The 20,880-nt window shown below is 45.8% G+C and overlaps 1 pseudogene; it reads right to left on the bottom strand.

The window, feature by feature from the left end:
• Positions 1 to 10,481: 10,481 nt before the first annotated feature.
• LOC123451080 lies at positions 10,482 to 20,309 on the bottom strand (annotated as a pseudogene).
• Positions 20,310 to 20,880: the final 571 nt, after the last annotated feature.

The raw sequence follows: 20,880 nt of genomic DNA, 5'->3' as shown, positions 1-20,880 counted from the left end.
ACGAACCGGAACTAAAGGTCCCTTTTGAACCGGGACTAATGACCGACCGACGTCCTTGCCGTTCGAACCGGGACTAATGCTAACATTAGTCCTGATTTGTAATGGAACCGGGACTAATGTGTAAATTGAGTTGGGATGGAAGCCCGTTTTTCTACTAGTGTTGGCACCACGACGAAGCCAAGCTCCAAAGTAGATCCATACATGGCCTTTCGGATACGATGCATGACGCGTCTCCTCCTCATGCTCACCTCGTTTCGTCCTCAACGATATTGTCATCATGCGCGCTGTAGCCTGCAGGCGCTTCGGCCGGAAACAGCGACGTCCGCAAACAGCGCCGTACGCGCTACGCTCCACACCCTCTGGATCGAGCCTCTATCCATTCACATCAACGGTTGGCCAAGGACGGAACATGGCGATATATCGATCACCTCCCGATCCCCGAAACCGGCGACAGTCGACTCCGTCTGCAGCCAGTACGTGCTACGTACTACTTGTGCGAGGTAGAACCAGACGGGATCGTGTAATCATTCCATGCCAATACCATATGCGTCGATCGCTTTCTCATGTGTGCCGTCTGCCGTGTGAGACACCCCACGATGACACCGAGTATATATTATAGTACGAATAAACAAGAAGCCGGATAGAAGCTCACCAACGCACACGTACCTGCAACGGCGGTCCGCGTGTGCGTACGTGACGCTCCGTGGTTGGGCCCGGCCCCCGGCTCGATCGTCGAGTGCAGAGCAGGAGAGATTCCCCGCTGCAACGGCGGTCAACAACTAACATCCCTGATAGCAACACAAGAGGGAGAAAAAAGAAAGAACTGAAACGATGCAACTCCTCAACCCTGCTGCCATTGAGAAGTTTTATAGGCATGTACGGAGGAGATCCACTCAAGCGGATTGGAACGGCTTGAGGGTACGTAAGATAGTAGTTGGTAATTTTGACACATAGGATTCTTGATGATGTGTCTTCTAATAAATGAAGAAAGAGAGTAACGTTGTACGGAGTATGTAAATTAACCAACACCCTTGCACAAGCTCCAATGTAAAATGAAAGAGCACCTTATTTACTACCTCACATCTTATTAAGCAAACTAGATACTCCCTCTGTCCAAGTGCATATGGTATGCGCGTAGTTCTAGGTTGTTAATATAACTACTTAAATATGTATTATATGTAACAAATAATATATTATTAGATTCATGCGAAGATGTAGTTTCTGAATATATATAATTTTTATTGCATATAAAAAATATTTAACTAGTTAAATTGACAACCTAGAACTACGGGCATTGCCCTATACACTTGAACGGATGTAGTACAACCCATTAAAGTAGTTGTATGTTAAGATATTAACTGATGACATGACATATTTTACCAACAAAGTAACCAACAATCTGTTGAAGATGCCGTGAGGTGGCGCCTGGAGGATGTGGACGGCGGTGGCCTCCGCGCCCGTCGACCTCCACGCATCGGCAGGCGGCGAGGCCAGCCAGCTACCCGGCCGAGCCGAGGAACGCAAGTCGAATATGATCTCCCGTGACCCATTGATCACAAAATCCATGATAGCTTGATGACATGATCAGCGCGCAATCGAGACCGAGTACGATATCATCCGATTAACTGAAAGGGCACTGCTCCGGTTTGCAACCAAGTTTTGACATGTGCATGCAGCTTTTTCAAAAAATGGCATGGCATATGAAAGGCATGGCCGCCCGACGTGATTGGCGTCTGCAGTGCAGGGTGCCGCGGTCTATTTTTTTACTTAGCATTAAATAGCAGCAACCACCGATGGTACGGGCGAGCTGGTCCCTTGCCATTTCGATCAAATCCGGAAACCACGTAAGCTAAACTAGCACGTGATGTGCTCTGCAACCGGGCAGTGACATTACTCATGTACAGCACGGCAAGTCCGAATGAACATAATACACAAACACAAGGAGGTGGGTTAATCTCAATCACAAGGGAACCGGTTGAGTCGTTTCATATGGACTCGTAATTTTACCCATGCATGGATGACCCGATCAGTGGCGTCCGCCCCAATCATCTACTCCCGCCCGACGTGGTGGCGAATTTTTTATAACTAAGCATGATAATTTGACTTCGCTATCATTCATAAGGCGAACGAACGTTCCGAAACTCGTATTATATATCGTCGGAAAATCAACGTCGTACGTCCGCCTCAGTTTTTTGTTTGTGTAATCGGTCAGCATGTAATCGTGCGTCGTAGTCTTGTAATTTACCTCCACTGAAAATAATTAGGGCATACACAGAGTGGAGACTCACACAAAGATGACATGATCACATATGGGGTTTAATTAATAGTTTTTGAACGAAGGGTTTAATTAATAGTTAGTCGGGATTCGTGTGTTCGTTGAGCTAATTATAAGCTCGTCTCGTTCCACTCGTGGCTACGGTGGACTTCTGCCGTGCACACGCACTGGCATCCTGCCCGCCTGTCCACGAATGTCACGGGATGTTTTTACACCCGTGGAGGGCATCTGATTGGAAGATGACGATCCCCTGGGTTCGGTGGAGAGATTGAGATGGATTGAACTGGTTAACAAACAACTTTAAAGTAAAGTAGAACTCTGGGCCATTATGTTAGACAGACTATGTACGTACTACGTTTCTTTTGAAAACTACATAAAGTGCGCAGTATCACACCCAGCTTAGCTTTGTAGGCACGAAAGGTTCATGAATTATGCGTCCACATATGCTGGTGTGGGGTCTACGAGATCGTTGTTTTGCACCGTACTACTGTAGGACAATTGGACAGAACACCAGGGTTTTGTAATTATAAGGTCCATGCGAAATCAATAAATCAGTTGGGTTGTTAATTTCGACATTAGGCACATTTTTATTACTGGTCAAAGAACGCCAGAGAAATGAGGTACAAAACCCTACCTCTGCATTAATGTACAAAAATAATTTCATTGACATTTTTTTTCTAAAAAGAAGGATTACCCCTACCTCTGCATTAATGTGATGCATGCAGTCATATCATTAAATAATGATCTAACCAAAATGCACAAAGCCATACAAAGTCTCATGTGAAAATAAAAATAAAAATAAACGTAAAAACCACAACCGGCTAACCATAGAATTAGATGCCTAGCCACCTATTCTATTGTTGGACCGTCATCCAAATCGGTTGTAGGTACCCCGTGTGGCCGTCTCCCATCGGTTAGACCCACAAGTATGCTCCTTGGCTTTCGCACGCTGAGTAACAACCACATATGGATCCAGGAAGTTGCCCTCTAGATGACCGACCGCTGCGCCCATTGGGTATCTTCCACCAAGCTCCTAGACTCCGAAGCGTCGGTACCAATCAACACTTCCAAGAAGGGACATGATGATAACGACGCCGCTGCCAAGGGTTTCCCAGGTACACGGCGAGGAGGCATGAAGGTAGCCCCGACGCCCTCCAGGAAGGTCCGACAGAACCCACAGGCGCCACCGCGTCGGTTTAGGCAAGGCCGATAGGGATTTCTCCCGATCCTAACCTTCACCTCGGGCGCTCCGGAGCATGCCACCAAACAGTCCACCACCCTATGGCAACACGTTATCGAAGCTTCCACGCCGCCTCACCACGACACCATGAAGTGGGGCCTGCACAACAAAAAAGAGGAGTCGAGACTAGGGACAACAACACCATCAGCATGCAGGAGGGCCCAACCGCCACCATCAACGATGATAACCGACCAGACGCGACAGCAGGACCATACCAGACTCGTGGGCCCATAGGCCTGGCCGGGACTTCAGATGCTCACAAAGCTCCCGCCGCCGCGCTGCAGAAGGCACACCGTCGACGTCGCCATTCCCCGTCCGATCTGCTCCTCGTCCTCGCTACGCAGAAGACATGAAAGGCGCGCCAGTGGCCGGCCCGCTAGGACCCAGATGAGACCCGTAGGGCCAGATCTAGGCCGGGGGCGCGTCGCCGGCCACCCCACGACACCACACTGCCCCGCCGCCAAGGAGTAGCACCCCCACAACGCGTGTCGTCGGTTCGCTGGGCCGCTGCCATGCCGAGAAGCACCACCGCCAACCCATGCCCCGGACAGGAGGTCCCGCCGTCGTCGACACCACCCGGGCCAGCATCGAGGGCGCCCGCCAGTGGCGGCCGGGGGGGGGAGGAGAAGGGGTAGGAGGACTGCCATGGGAGAGGGGCGCGTGCGCCGCCCTATCCACCTCCCATGGTGGTGGCGCAAGGGCGGATCCGGGAGGAGGAGTTGGGGGGCGGGGCCGGACAGGCTCGACCGGCGACCTGTGGAGGTGGGTGGCCCCTAGGGCGGCTGGCTGCGGCGAGAGGGGGTAGGCGAGGTACCGTAGCGGAGGGAGCGGGCTACCGGCTGTGCTTTCTCATCGGTGGTTATTGCATGGTCTATTCGACTGCTTTGCATTTTATCAGTGTTTATGGTGATATTTCAATAATTTTGGCAGCATATATCAAGGCATGCCTCGGATGCACAGATTCATGGTTATACTTATGGGAAAAATAATTGAACCTTGAACCCTCGTTCATATGTGTTGAGTTAGTTGAGGCAAAAGCTTGTGCAAACATTCTAAGAAATGAGTTGTGGAGGGCGGCGATGAGTGTGGAGCCTGAATCAGAATGACGTATGGGGCGACTCACGAGAGGGGGTAGCCATCTAAGGATGTTCGTGGCTATTTTCTAGACATTTCGAACTAAAAGAATAGCATACTAATTTTTTTTAATACATGCTTTTTTAAATATTTCTATAACATGTAATGTTCGTGACTATTCCGTAGACATTTCAAACTAAAAGGATAGCATACTAAATTTTGATCACATGAAATCATGAGTGGCATGGTAAATGTGTGACATTTATGTTAATAACTTTATTGACCCTTTATATATACTGCATGTCATCAAGCAAAACCACAAGAGGTAATATTTCATTCTTTTCGCGGTGTCGTTATGATCATACCATAGCAGTCTCCTTGCATTTTCACTGACCAAACGACCTACAATATGATTGATTATTGCATGGTTGATTCAACAATTTTGCATTTTATCCGTGTTTTTACTAATATTCAAATCATCTTGGCATCATATATCATGGCGTGCCCCGCACGCACAAATTCATGGTTGAACTTATGGCAAAAATAAATTAACGTGTAAGACCTCTGCCGTGTTTTGTTAGTTAACTCAAAGGATCATGCAAAATTTATAGAAAATGAGGTATGGCGGGCGACAACTACTGTTGATATTTGTCGCCCTTTTTTCCGGCTAATTTATGCGGGCCATGTTTCTGTGAGTGCGCTAGCTAGCTAGCTTATATCACATGCAAATGCACGACCATGTTTTGTGTTTAGTAGTACTAGGAAGAAGTTGGTATTATGCACATGAAGAAACTTTTGCCCATTCATTTTTGCCGCGTAACTCTCTCGTCGATTGCTCCCACTAATTTCTCTTGCCTCTTTCTCCCGCAGATGTCTTCGCTCATTTGACCTACCTTTTGCTGTGCTATTTTTTTCTAGGTCATTTGTCCCTTCCTATTTTACCGACAAACTTTTCTATGTAGGCACTCCTCGCATTCCTTCCACCCTTTCCCGCGCTAAGAGCATCTCTAATAGATCCTGTAAAAATTGATTCTTAAAAACGCGTATAAAGGACACTGTAAACCGCTTTTATGATGTGAAATTGCCTCGAACAAAGCAGATCTCATAAATGAAACTGTATTATGCTATAGCTTAATTTTTCTTTTTTCCTCCCGTCCCAGCGAGCCGTCTTCGGCGACGACGTGTCTCGCCCTGGCACCCCGGCCCGCCCCGGCGCCGCCCGTTCCGCGCATGCAGTGGAGGAGCCTTGCGCCGTCCGCCTCGACCGCGCGCTCCTTGACGCGCCCGCCCGTCACCCGCCCGTCCCCGATTTGAGGCCGACACTGCCCGCCGCCGCACGTGCGTTCCCCACATGGCCGCACGAGCTCCCCCACCCCTGCCTTGCTCTTCTATGGTGCTGCCCCGCCCTGATTCGGTCCCTAGTGGCCAGCTCAGCCTTGCCCGTGGACGGCCTCACCTCGGCAGTGGAGATCGAGCTAGCCGGACCGGTGGCGACAAATTCCGGCATGCGGCGACAGATTTCGGTGAGTTCCACGCAGATTCCGGTCAGTTCCACGGCGACACGTTTGCTGTGACGAGGTTTGACCAGTTTACGAATTAAACTGTATACTGTCTCTAAAACTGTACATATAAGGTTTTCGCGGATGGATTTACCGTGCCCCTTGAAAAGTTTACGGATCGAACAAGTTTTACGTGGTGTGCTCCACATCGTTTTTTCTTATTAAAACTGTAAATACGTTTTTTTGGGTTTGACTATTATACGGGATTGTTAGAGATGCTGCCTACCTACGTACCTTATATCACATGCAAATGTACAACCATGTTTCGTGTTATGTGTTGGATAGAAGTCGATACTATACACATGAGAAATCCACTCATTTCTCCAACCAATTTCCCCTCATAATTCTCCTGATAATTCTCCGGCCCACTCATCTTTGCTACTCCCTCCATTCCGATGTATAAGTCATCTTAAGAAAATCAAATAATTTCAAAATATTTAGACGCAGTGCATTAATTTTTATCTTGTTTCTTATTTTTTAACATGAATAAAGAAATAACCAATAAAAAACGTAAAACGTATATGTTTTTAATGACTTAAGACAAACTATTATCACATGTCAATTCTTTGCATGCAATGTTTTAATTAGCAAATTAGCATTTTTTTCTTCTCGTTTTATTTCCATCTTGATCATGATGCACAACCTAAGATGACTTATATACCGGGGCAGAAGGAGTATCCTTTTCTCAGACATCTTCTCCATCTTATTTATCCATTCTTTTTAATGTCGATTTCCTCTTCCAACCTTTTTTCATGGATTTCTACCACTCATTATGTCCTCCTATTTTCTTGAGGACTTTCCTATGCGGGTGTACCCCGCATTTCTCCTGTCATTTCTCCCATCCATTTCTGTCACTCATCCCTCTCTTCCTTTTGCCGGCCTGTATATGTCCCTCTCCTTTTCCCATCTATTTCTCTCGCCCCTTTTCCCATTGTGCACCCCCCTCCTGCGCGCGCCATATGTCCACCAATTTTCTCTATCATCATGTTTTTGCGCCATACTTCCACCTATTTTTTGTTCCGTGTTACATAAAAGTGAGTATCATACACACTGAGTAAAAAATGTTCTTATTTTTGCCGCCGAATTTTCCCACATATTGCCCCACTCATTTCTCTGGCCTTTTCCCCAAAAATTTGTCCTGTGCATTTCTATCGCCTTTTTCCACCGAGTGTATTAGCTAGCTAGATTCTACCATATCCATATGTACAACCACGTTTTGTGTTCCACGTTTCAAGCTGGTAGTATACACGTGGAGAAAATGTTTCCAATTTATTCACCCTCCAATTTTATTTTTACCAAATACTCTCGCCCATTGCTCCCTCTCAATTCTCCTCCCCTTTTTCATGCCGGTTTCCATGGGTCATTTTTCTCGTGTAGATTGGCATGGCGGGGGAGCGGTGATCACGCATGCAATGTGTAATTTTTGTCACATAAAATTATGGAATAAAGGATACATATACCGGACCATGTGCAGTGGCGAATCTAGGGGGTGCTTCAACAGGTTTGAGCCCCCCTTCAAAAATTGAAAAATAAAATTTACTAGTATTTATTATAAAAAATAGTATTATTTGAACTAAAAAACTGAGAGTTAATGCATTTTTCTTCACAACGTTAACATTGAGCCCTCCTTCACTTTTTTGCAAGATTCGACATTAACCATGTGTGCATATGTATGTTGGTTTCTAGCTACTCGTTGTAGATGAACGTAAACACGAAACAACGATGAATAATGCACGAGTACTCATGAAATATATTTAGCCAACACTTCATCACCACACGTCATTAATGTGAATAAGGAACAAAATTTAGAAAATTTCATGACTATTTGTATCTAAAAAGTGAAAACAGACACGTGAGAAAACACTGAAAAATAGTCTGAGTGGGTAGTCATACTAGGGATGTGAATATAAATAATCAAATCAGTAGCACATGCAATTATCTGAGCTTTTTGTTACATGAAAGTATTGCATGTATATGAATATTCGACTATGAAAAAAAGAAATACTTTTACCAAATTATATAATATTTTTATTGGCCTTCACATGTAAAACAAATATGACTCGATAGTAGTTTTGTATGTGAAGGCCAATAAAGCTATAGTTATGTACATAATGAGAACATTAGTAAATCGTAAGTGCATCTTCAACGTTGATCCTCAAACCATCCACATACGTTCAAACCGTGGAAGCCATCCTGACCCACCAAAAACTCATCCTTTGTTTGCACGCGCTTCCTGTCCGAAGCGGTCAGCGCCGCTACAAAGCGTTAGTGGCCGCATTCATGACCGATCAGTGCGGACACAGTCTCTCACTGGCGTCGGCACTAAAGCGACACGTTGATCGAGAGAGCGCCGCCCGTGCCAGTTTCCCGGTGGACGTGTCTGCCCCGCGTTCAAACGACACCACGATCACCCGTTTGTCCCTCTGTTGCCCACAATAATGACAGTGGTTGCTGATGAACCTACTCTAACACCACCCGATAGTCCCTCTGCCGCCCACCATTTCCATTCATCCCACTATAAAAATTCCAGCCCTGGCCATAGCTGGCACTCATCCTCCTCCGGGGTCTCTTTCTCCTCTCTGCACCATTCCCATCATGGACTCCTCGTGCTCAAAAGCTCTCTGGGACGGTCTCACGCCGGAGCAGACAAAGGAGTTGGTCGCCATTGCTGCCAGCTAGTAGGCCGATAGGCAGCCGAATGTTGACGACATTCCAATGGAGGCTGCGACCGACGAAGAGACGATGCCACCCGCGTCGGCGCATTTCACCATGACATCGTGGAGGCACAGTTCCGGGAGGCGTAGGCCGACGCGACCTACAACCTCCAGCTCCTCGAGGTGCACCAACAGGTGGAGAAGCAACTCGACGACGACAGGGCGATCGCGTCAGACGCGGGCAGAGCAGGCGGCGCTGCTCATGTCCTACTGTTTCGCCCGCAAGATCCACCTCGACACTTGGCGGTACCGCTGGTGTCAAGCGGAACCGTGGGAGATCGGAGCTGTTGTTCCACACGACATGATCTTCATGATATATTTTCATTTGTTTCACTGTTCAGTTATGTGGGTCTAAAACAAAACTGTGGGAGATCAATCTGCATTGAAATGCATTGTTTGATCTGCTACTCTTTTTGCATTAACCAACTCTACCGTTCATGTTTGACAAGCAAAGATTGTCGTGTGTTCGATTCAGTTCGGTTTGTGGTTATGTCTTTGCTTCAAAAGAAAATTAGGCTGGACTGTTTACATGTATAAAGTGATCATATCTGTCCATTTGGTTTCATTATTTATTCGTCATTGGCACAATTCTCAGGCGTATGTGTGTATGCAACACATTTTTGTGTGTGTAGCTAATCTGATAGGTAAGGTAATAGTTGACGGCACGAGTCACGGTGATTTGTGTGCTAGCTCTAAAATCCAATCAGTGTCCGTAATCCTACTTTGATGTGGCTGTGCAACATCAACACATGAAGAAATAGACTCTTGATTTTTTTCTCCTGATTGCCCAACTTGTATGGTTTTCTGCTTCACTAGTATTATTATCATTTCTTGTAAAGTATTCCTGCTAGTTGTGCCGTAGGCACATATAGAGAGATCATGGAGGCATAGATGAGGAGGTTCTGGGTTAAGAATTGCACATTTTGAATGTTTTGTCATGTTTTCGTCATATTTCTGTGAATCACTCTGATATGCAACTAAAATTTTGGCTCGTTGTATACCCTCTGCCACGTGCGCTTGGTGCATGCATCTTAATTTGTTGTCAAACAAACGTCTGTACGCATCACAATCACAATCTAAAGAGAGAGAGAGAGCGCTAACAAGATCGAACGTGTGTACTCCCTCCGTTCCTCAATATAAGTCTTTTTAAAGATTTCACTAAACAATACACATTGAGCAAAATGAATGAATCTATACTATAATGTATATTTATATAAATATGTATGTTTTTTTTTATGAAAACTCTAAAAGGACTTATATTTAAGAACAAAGGGAGTAAATCTTTTTAGACATTTTAATAAAGGACTATATAGGATGTATATAGATGTATATTAAAATATAGGTACATTCATTTGATTTTATATGTAGTTCCGTATTGAAATGTCTAAAAAGATTTATATTTAAAAACAGAGGTAATATTTTCGTTTCTTTCTACATGAGCCATGCCGACATGCCGACGAGGCGAGCCACGGCCAGCTAAGGCCCAACCAAGCCCTTAAATTGACCTAGGCACTAGCCATGTTTTAGGCATAAGAAGCCACTCACGTCCAAGATCTGCCTAAAAATGACCTAGATTAATGTAAAAAATGATGAAACTTGTCAAATCTCACAATCCACCGCTCTAGGTTAGTATCCACAGATTTAGGCAGCAATTTGGCAGGTTTTCACGCCCACCGCCTCATACATGCCTTGCGCTACCTAGCTTTTCAAGCCAATTTGGCTGCATCGGACTGTTTGGGCCTCTTGGCCTTTTTAAACCCGCGGATATTTAACTATTTATAAAAGCCTTCTAAACAGGAACAATGCACTCTCTCACTGCATCAAATCGATCGGGCGTCATAGAAAAGGAACATACGCTAACGATCTTCGTTGCCTTCTGATAAGGCTCCAGGAACGGGTGCTCGGAGGACAGGGTGCAGTAGGAGGTCGGCCTTCCGCCGCACCGTGAGGCCAAACTCCTCCTCCATGTCGAACTCATCCGGTGGTGGACCTTCCCAGTCAAAGTGGAATAGCAGGCTTGCGAGGGCGAGCTCGATGACGGCGAGGCCAAATCCTATCCCCGGGCACATTCTTCTGCCGGCACCAAACGGCAGGAAAGAGAAGTCGGTGTCCCTGAAGTTCACCGCGTCCACGCCGTCGTCGAACCGTTTTGGTCGGAACTCGTTCGGCGACGGGCCAATAGCTCATGTGCGACGTCTTTTCTGAAAATTGGATGGAATGAGACGTTGTTCGACAGAATAGCTCGGCAGCGACACTTTTGAGCGAGTAAATAGCTCCTGTGCGACATGGTCCTTAAGTTGAACTCATATCCTCATTAGCTGTTATGGGTTGGACCCACAACGTATCCACGTAAGCGCGGGACCCACCACTTGTCCACTAAGCGCGGGACCTACCTCGTCGCGGCTAGAAGCGATTCCGCCCGTGCCCGTCCGTCCGCCGCCGCCCATTGCTTTCCCCTTTCCCCATTCTTCTTCTTCCTCGGGTCTCCGGCAACCTAGTGCAGATGTCCACCTCCTCGGCCACGCAATCAAACTAGCGTCAGTATGGTCCAGTGATGCTCACAAGGTGTCCTAACTGCCCACGCCCAGAGCCTCTCAAACGGTTGGTGACTAGGGTATATCCATGTCAAAACTGATTCATGTTATATCCATGTTTAAATGAAAAAGATTCACACAATTCATGTTATTGATGGAATGATCTAGGGTAGAGCATAAGTAATTCAAAAAAAAATTCAAAAAATACAAAACCAGCGCACATTGTGTACTTATTCAACTGAGTTGCTATAAAAAAATGGAAACTTGTTATATGCAAAGTTTAAAACCAAAATTCACACGTTCACGATATCGACGAAATGAGCTAGGGTTGAAAATAATTAATTCAAAAAAAATCAAAAAATATAAAACCAGCACACATTGTCATTTTACATCACATACTTAGCAAAAAAAATATAAACTTTGATTTTGAGTCCGTCAACGTTTTTGTGAAAAAGTTGACTATTTTTCAAATGAGCACAAATAATTCGAAAAAAAATCAAAACTTGTGCCCATAGTCCTATTATGTTGCATAGCAATCAAAAAAATATATAAACATGGTATATATACAATTGCAGGAAAATGCCTTTAAGAAGATGGGATTTTGTTACAATGTACACTGTACTATGGAGGGGTTTAGGATGGGTTTTTCAGGGTTTAGGGTTGCAGAGGGCTAGGGTTGAGCACAAAAAATTCAAAAAAAATCAAAAAAATATGAAACTTTCTTCCATTGTCTACTGCTGCAACTACGTTGCTATAAAAAAATTGATTCATGTTATATCCATGTTTAAATGAAAAAGATTCACACAATTCATGTTATTGATGGAATGATCTAGGGTAGAGCATAAGTAATTCAAAAAAAATTCAAAAAATACAAAACCAGCGCACATTGTGTACTTATTCAATTGAGTTGCTATAAAAAAATGGAAACTTGTTATATGCAAAGTTTAAAACCAAAATTCACACGTTCATGATATCGATGAAATGAGCTAGGGTTGAACATAATTAATTCAAAAAAATCAAAAAAATATAAAACCAGCACACATTGTCATTTTACATCACATACTTAGCAAACAAAAATATAAACTTTGATTTTGAGTCGGTCAACGTTTTTGTGAAAAGGTTGACTATTTTTCAAATGAGCACAAATAATTCAAAAAAAAAATCAAAACTTGTGCCCATAGTCCTATTATGTTGCATAGAAACCAAAAATATATATAAACATGGTTTATATACATTTGCAGGAAAATGCCTTTAAGAAGATGACGTTTACCCTATCTTATGAGGTCGTTTGTCACACATTTTTCATGACTATGGCTCTAACTTAACAAAAGAGCTCAGAATGATGACATAACAACCATATTTGAGTTGTTGTGGTAGCATTGAAACATCATACCCGAGTCAGAAGTTCAACTTACTCCAAATTTGAATTTAAACCGAAATTTTTATTTTTCATCAAATTTGAAATTCAGTTTGAAAACAATAATAATCAAACAAGTTTTGATGGAAACATGTGGATACATGGGCACATAGTGCCTAATAAATTTTATTACATGCCATAAATTTCAAATGATCAACAGTTCTATCTCTTCCGACCACGCCGTGTACCCTTCTTCGCCTTGGCATTTCTTGTTTTTGTTTGTACTGCACACACAAGTTCACTGATCATTTTGGTTTTCTTCACTGGACTCGATGCTATCGCCTCATGAAACTCGATATCAGCTTCGGTTTCGACAGTTTCGATAGTGTGCACAACTTCAGTTTCAGTTTCGACAGTGTGCACAACTTCAGTTTCGACAGTGTGCACAACTTCAGTTTCGACAGTTTCGACAGTGTGCACAGCTTCAATTTCGTCAATTGCAGCACCAAACTGTTCCATCCACTGACTTGTTTGCCTTCTGCTGCCACTCACTCTTGCTCTTTTTGTTGGCCAACACTGTTCAACAACAATAGGCTGACTTGGAAGCTTCCTCCTGAAAACAACAAAGCATGCCACATATTTATAATTTAAACAAAATCAGAATATGAACAAACACAAATAAACAAGCACATACTTTCTCGGATTAGGAGGACAGAAAATGCATAGTCTGGATCCCTCTCTGTGCCCAAGTATTTGGCACCTTTTGCATCTGTTTTTGTTACCCTTTTGAGCCCTTTTTGGCTTTGCATCTTTCTTGTCCTTCTTGCCCTTCTTACTACTCCCATCTTTTTCAAACCATGCTTTGAATCTACTCTGTTTAGGTTTGCCTGCCTTTCTTTTTGTTAGAGGAGGACACATGGAATATTTAAGAGGCACTTCTGGCCACTGTTCCTGATCTGTAAGAGGTGGAATTGGAGTTGCATATGCAGCTCTGAATTTTGCTACCGAATAATACTCATGTAGATATGGATGCATATTTATCTTTGGTTGGCCGGCTAAGAATAGAATGGCATGATCACATGGTTTACCAGTGGCCTGTCATTCGAGGCAACTGCAATCATGCAATTCAGTGTTAACAACATGCCTCCTTCCAGTCTTGTTATCTCTAACTTCAGCACCCCACAGTGATGATTTTTCAACAGACAAATGTGTAAGACCTCTGCTTCTGTTGACCACCTGTTGCACCACTGCTGGCAGTTTATCACCTTGCAGACAATCAGCAATCTTTTTTCTCAATTCCCACAGCCGCATGAGCATGATCCTGATTTGATCAACCATGTCATGCACAGGCAAATCTTTTAGCTGCTTCACCTTGTTGTTGAAACTTTCTGCCAAATTGTTGTTGATATGGTCACACTTGATGGCAGTGTTGAATCCTGACCTGTACCATAATAAAGAATGGTCGGTGTTCAACCATGTACCAAACTCCTCACATGTTGCCATTACCTTACTAAGATGATATGAATGTGTCTGTTTAGTGTAAGATCTTGCTGCTGGCCACATTCTTCCAAATTCATCTCCTCTGAATTTTTTGATCAAATTCATCCACAAATGGTCGAAGCACTCCCTTTGCTCAGCATGTGGGAACACATTTTTAACTGCATTTTCTAGACCTTTGCATGCATATGTGTGTATTGCCAAAGGTGACACTGGCCCTAAGCATCTTTTCAACTGCATCATGAACCATGTCCATGAAGCCTTTGTCTCTGACTGAAACAAGCCAATAGCAACTGGAAACATCCAGTTATGTCCATCTAGAGCATTACATGCTACCAACTGACCATTCCACTTGCCTGTAAAAAATGATGAGTTTATGCTCAAATATGGACGACATCCTGCTTTGAAGCCATCGATGCAAGGCTTTAAAGCCATAAAAAATTTGGAGAAATAAACCTTGCCATCCTCTCATACCTCAGTATCTATCTCGACAACACTGCCAGGTGACCTTTTATCCACCTCTGCTTTGAAATTGAAAAGCAGCCTAAATGTGTTTGCCCAATCACCATACAAATTCTTCATTGCCCTTTGTTTAGCCTTCCACACTGTGGTATAATGCAGTTTAATGGGGTACAACTTTTCCAAGTCTACTTGGAGTCTTTTTGCAGTAGTGTTGGGTGTTTTGGCCAAAATTGGAGTTGTCTTTTCTGCAACCCAAATCTGTGATGTCATGCTTGATTTTTTCTGTGAACTTGTGAGACAAGTATGTTTATTAGGGATTTGGTTAACCCTGACAGTACTTCCATCAGGCTGCAGTCTAGCAGATATGTACCACTTGCAAGCCCTCCTACCACTACCATCAAAACCTCTGCACTTAGCATAAAACTTCTTTCTATCAGTCCAAACTGTCTTGGCATCAAACTGATGTCTGACTGCATAAGTCTTGAAAGACAACCTGAACTCATCCATGTTTGGCCACAACTTCCCCACTCGAATGACAGGGTTTTCTTTGTCATACACATGCACTAGCTCTTCATCATGTGCATCATCTACATCATCTGCAGCATCTTTCATCAACTGTTCATCTACATCACTCAATTCTCTGTCATCATTATCACTTGTATTAGCTTCATTCCTCTCCTTCTCATCTCTGTCATCGACTGGAATGCCAAATAGTTTGGCCATCTCAGTGTCAGCAATTGGTGCAATGACCAAATCAGTAGGCTCCTCCAACTCAACTGCATTCCAATCAACAACATTAATATTTCCCTCTTGTGCATGTGCATTAGCCCCATCGGCTATTACTGTTAGATCCGTAATAATGGGAACGATATGCCTCTGCGAAGCCCAATCATCATCTGCCTTCTGCATAGCCAAGTGTGATGGCACATAACCTACCTTCGAGTCAATATTCAGATCAACGAGCTCAGCAAAAAATTCAGCCCTGAGGCTTGCCCAGCCCTCTTGCCTATCGATTTCAACAACAATATCTTCACCATCTTCAATTCTGACATACTCTCCTTTGAAATCATCATACCGCAATAGTGAAACCTCTTGCTCTGGACCCCAAAGCACAGTTTCCCCAATTTTCTCCACCAATTTCCTCACTGCCTTTTCTTCCATCGATTGTATCTCATTGGGATCAATTTCTGCACAATCAACCTCCCATTTCACAATTGTGTCTCTCTGGATGTTCTCAATACTACCATCAACTAATTTTGCCGTCGATGGAAAGAAATTGATTGCAAATTCAAATGTTTCAGCAGCATTCCCTCTGTTATAGGCGGACGGGCAGCGTGAGACAGAGCAAAGATTGCCTTCAATCGCACTTACAAATGGGCGGAAGGGACGCGCATTACCTGTTCGAAGCTGAATCTGGCGGCTCCTTCTCAACCTGACCACGGGCTCCTCTCACCGCGCCGCCCCCTCTCACCTTCTATCGATTTCACCAAGCAAAACAGAGAGCTCAGATCTACAAGGCGGAGGGGATTGGGACTAGAGTATCAAATTCACCTACCACCATGGCCGCCGCCGCCGCCGAAAGGGGGCGCCGCCGCCGCCGAGAAAGAGGGCTCCTCCGCCGTAGCCGCCGCCGGAGCTAAAGATGTCGGGCAGTTTCGGACAGTTCTAGTCGGGCAGTTTCACGAGATGCGGTGCTAATTAATTTGGACCCAAATTAGGTAAGACATGACTTAACGTAAATTGGACTAGTTGATTAAGGTTTTATCGCGGGAGGAGCAATGGTACGGGCGTGTGCAGCCGCAACGTCTCTCGGATGACGAGCTGCATGTAGGGGAGATCGCCGAGGGCTTGCTCTGCCACGGTGCCGCGGGCCTCGAAGGCTTTCCTCACCTCGGTCGCCGCCTTCTGCATCACCTTAGGGTTCCTTGCTATAACTGTATCAAGATAATCGTTGGCTAGCCAGTTGATCAAAGATAGTCAGTGTCTTCTGATTATGAACAAGGTGTTGTTGCTTGATAACTGGATCACGTCATTGGGGGAATCACGTGATGGACTAGACCCAAACTAATAGACGTAGCATGTTGATCGTGTCATTTTGTTGCTACTGTTTTCTGCGTGTCAAGTATTTGTTCCTATGACCATGAGATCATATAACTCACTGACACCGGAGGAATACTTTGTGTGTATCAAACGTCGCAACATAAGTGGGTGACTATAAAGATGCTCTACAGGTATCTCCGAAGGTGTTAGTTGAGTTAGTATGGATCAAGACTGGGATTTGTCACTCCGTGTGACGGAGAGGTATCTCGGGGCCCACTCGGTAATACAACATCACACACAAGCCTTGCAAGCAATGTAACTTAGTGTAAGTTGCGGGATCTTGTATTACGGAACGAGTAAAGAGACTTGCCGGTAAACGAGATTGAAATAGGTATGCGGATACTGACGATCGAATCTCGGGCAAGTAACATACCGAAGGACAAAGGGAATGACATACGGGATTATATGAATCCTTGGCACTGAGGTTCAAACGATAAGATCTTCATAGAATATGTAGGATCCAATATGGGCATCCAGGTCCCGCTATTGGATATTGACCGAGGAGTCTCTCGGGTCATGTCTACATAGTTCTCGAACCCGCAGGGTCTGCACACTTAAGGTTCGACGTTGTTTTATGCGTATTTGAGTTATATGGTTGGTTACCGAATGTTGTTTGGAATCTCGGATGAGATAACAGACGTCACGAGGGTTTCCGGAATGGTCCGGAAACGAAGATTGATATATAGGATGACCTCATTTGATTACCGGAAGGTTTTCGGAGTTACCGGGAATGTACCGGGAATGACGAATGGGTTCCGGGAGTTCACCGGGGGGGGGGGGCAACCCATCCCGGGGAAGCCCATAGGCCTTGAGGGTGGCGCACCAGCCCTTAGTGGGCTGGTGGGACAGCCCAAAAGGGCCCTATGCGCATTGGAAGAAAAATCAAAGAGAAAGAAAAAAAAGAAGGAGGTGGGAAGGGAAGGAAGGACTCCCACCCACCAAACCAAGTCCAACTCGGTTTGGGGGGGGAGACCTTCCCCCTTGGCTCGGCCGACCCCCTTGGGGCTCCTTGAGCCCCAAGGCAAGGCCCCCCCTCTCCCACCTATATATACGGAGGTTTTAGGGCTGATTTGAGACGACTTTTCCACGGCAGCCCGACCACATACCTCCACGGTTTTTCCTCTAGATCGCGTTTCTGCGGAGCTCGGGCGGAGCCCTGCTGAGACGAGATCATCACCAACCTCCGGAGCGCCGTCATGCTGCCGGAGAACTCTTCTATCTCTCTGTCTCTCTTGCTGGATCAAGAAGGCCGAGATCATCGTCGAGCTGTACGTGTGCTGAACGCGGAGGTGCCGTCCGTTCGGTACTAGATCGTGGGACTGGTCGTGGGATTGTTCGCGGGGCGGATCGAGGGACGTGAGGACGTTCCACTACATCAACCGCGTTCACTAACGCTTTTGCTGTACGGTCTACAAGGGTACGTAGATCACTCATCCCCTCTCGTAGATGGACATCACCATGATAAGTCTTCGTGTGCGTAGGAAAATTTTTGTTTCCCATGCGACGTTCCCCAACATTCCTCACCAGCTCTGTGATCGCCCACTCTAGCGTTGCCGCTGTTGTGTCATTGCCAACGCTGAATACTTCATGTCATTCATGCAAAAGATAGTGAATGGTTGTTCAGAAAAGTCCTGATTTTGCAGTTTTGCTAAGTGTCATTGGATTAAGATTTCCTAAAAGTGCAATAAAGGGAAAGTTGCACTTTTCTTGATGCTCTAAAGTTTGAATTTTCTTGTAAAATATATCAAAATTCAAAACAGTGGACTATGGGAAATAGGGACAGAAGTGTTATCGTGCTAATTTGGCTTTATATGGCACTAAATGGCGCTAAACGGCTTAGCTAGCGTGACGTTGCTCGGAACGCTATAGTGCTATTTAAAAATAAAATTTCTTGAGACACGTACGTAACTAAAGTGTAAGCAAAGTGGTAAGCCCTAGTACTTACCAAGACGACGTATTTGACAGTGTCCATGTTGATCCTACCCTATTTCTGCATGCTTAGTGTTAGAGTTGTGTCGAATATTGTGTACACGATAGGTTACAGTTGGACTCTGAGTTGTATTGTGTTTAGATAGGATATGAAGTCGTGTCCAAATAGGACACTTATATCCTAGGCCTCTTATATATAGCGGGGCTAGACACACGATGTAACCTATGACAACATAATAGCACCGGCGTGTGCCGACGCCCAAGGCGGCCAGGGTGCGGTATTGTGACGGTGTCACGGAGAGGAGCGCCCGTAGTCAGGCCCCGGGGATGTAGCCATATCGGTGAACCTCGTTAACAAATCTCGGTGTCGTGCTCATGTGATTGCTTGGTCCTCGGATGATCGACGGAGTGCCTCAGACTTATTCTAACAAGTGGTATCAGAGCCCAGGTGCCCGGAATAAATCTCGGTGGACTCACGGGTGGTTGGTCATGGTAGATGGGCTGGAACGCTGGTGTTAGCGGGCCCATGGGTGACCGGTGTGTGAGGGAGAGATTGTTGGGTTTAGTCCCACATCGGTTGTGGGAGGAGACATAACACGACTTATAAGGGTGATGGTGTCTCTCCTAACAGGCTAGTCTTTTGGAGGGAGAGTGCCCAAGGCATGTCATAAGTCGGTGTTGTTCTTCGGTTGGACCTGTTGACGCATGTGAATCGAAAACGTTGGTGTTAACGGATACGGAATTGCGTAACACTTAGAAGACCATCAAGCAAGTTGTGCTCCTTCTGGCCTTCCATGGCCCTCCCGCTGATAATGGCGTCGAACACGCCGTCTCCGATTTGGCAGCACTCCTTGGCGCGGCGCTTGGCCCCGCTGAGATAGCCAACAAGCCTGGACGACGGCCACAGGTCCGGCGGGTTGAACCCCGCCGCGAGCTTCGCGGAGCGGTCGAGCGCGCCGAGGAACATGGCGCGCTGCTTGAACTGGCGGTCACCCATGACGGTGCGGGCCGTGATGTCGGTGACGAGAGCGGAGACGCGCGCGCGCAGCTGCACGGGGCGCCCGGTCGCCGCGGCCTGGGCTACGTCGCGGAGCATGGAGGCGACCTCCTCCTGACGGACGGCGCGGAAAGACAGGACGCGCGGCGCGGAAAGCAGCTCCGACCTCCGAGGCGGCGACCTTCCGGAGCTGGCGCCAGTACTCGCCGTACGGCGCGAACACAATGTACCGGCCGCCGTCGGTGAGGATGCGCATGGTGGCATTCAGGGGCCGCGTCGCGAATGCCAGGTCATGGGTCTTCATCAGCTCGCGGGCACCCTCCCGGGACGACACCACCAGCGTGGGCACCTCTCCGAGCCGGAGGAGCATCATCACCGGCCCGTGGCGCCGCGCTAGGTCACACATCGTGTGGTGGGGGAGCTGCCGGGCAAGGGCGAGGTGGTGCAGGCTGCCAATCACAGGCAGCTGCCACGGCCCCGGGGGCTCGTTCGCCTTGCGGCTGGACCTGCACCTAGTAAGAAGCACAATGCACATGGACACAAGAGCTACGCCGAGGTAGATGACCTCCATTTGCATGCTAGCTGCGCGTGCTCTAATTGCAGGGCCGATTGCAAATTGCGTGGGGTTGCATGCTTACTTTGATACAGCATCTGAGTATATATTTCATACTATAATACAAGCTTTATCTTAATTTAAAGTATGGAAACATCGATCAAGTTTCTTAGAAAGAACAATTAATGGAATATCATCTATCTATGTCTAGCTTTCTATCTATCTCTTGGCTATCTCTCTATCTATATCTATCTATCTCTTGGGGATGCACAAGCTGAACAGCTCACGTATTACCAACTTTTTGACTGTGAGGATGGTAGGTTACCATTTACTTATTTAGGTATCCCCATTCATCACCGAAAGTTGACTATCAAGGAGTGGAGATGTATCGATGATCGGTTTGAGAAAAAACTAAGCTGCTGGAAGGGCAAGCTATTATCCTACGGAGGACGATTGGTTCTTGTCAACTCAGTGTTGACAAGCATGCCAATGTTTCTCCTATCCTTTTTCCAAGTGCCTGTTGGGGTGCGGAAAAGGTTGGATTTCTATCGATCTCGATTTTTCTGGCAGAGCGACGAGGTCAAGACTA

Source organism: Hordeum vulgare, chromosome 4H, assembly GCF_904849725.1.
Source record: "Hordeum vulgare subsp. vulgare chromosome 4H, MorexV3_pseudomolecules_assembly, whole genome shotgun sequence".
Classification (NCBI taxonomy): Eukaryota; Viridiplantae; Streptophyta; class Magnoliopsida; order Poales; family Poaceae; genus Hordeum; species Hordeum vulgare.
Note: the sequence above shows the minus strand (reverse complement) of the source record. Positions and strands in the feature narration are given on the sequence as shown.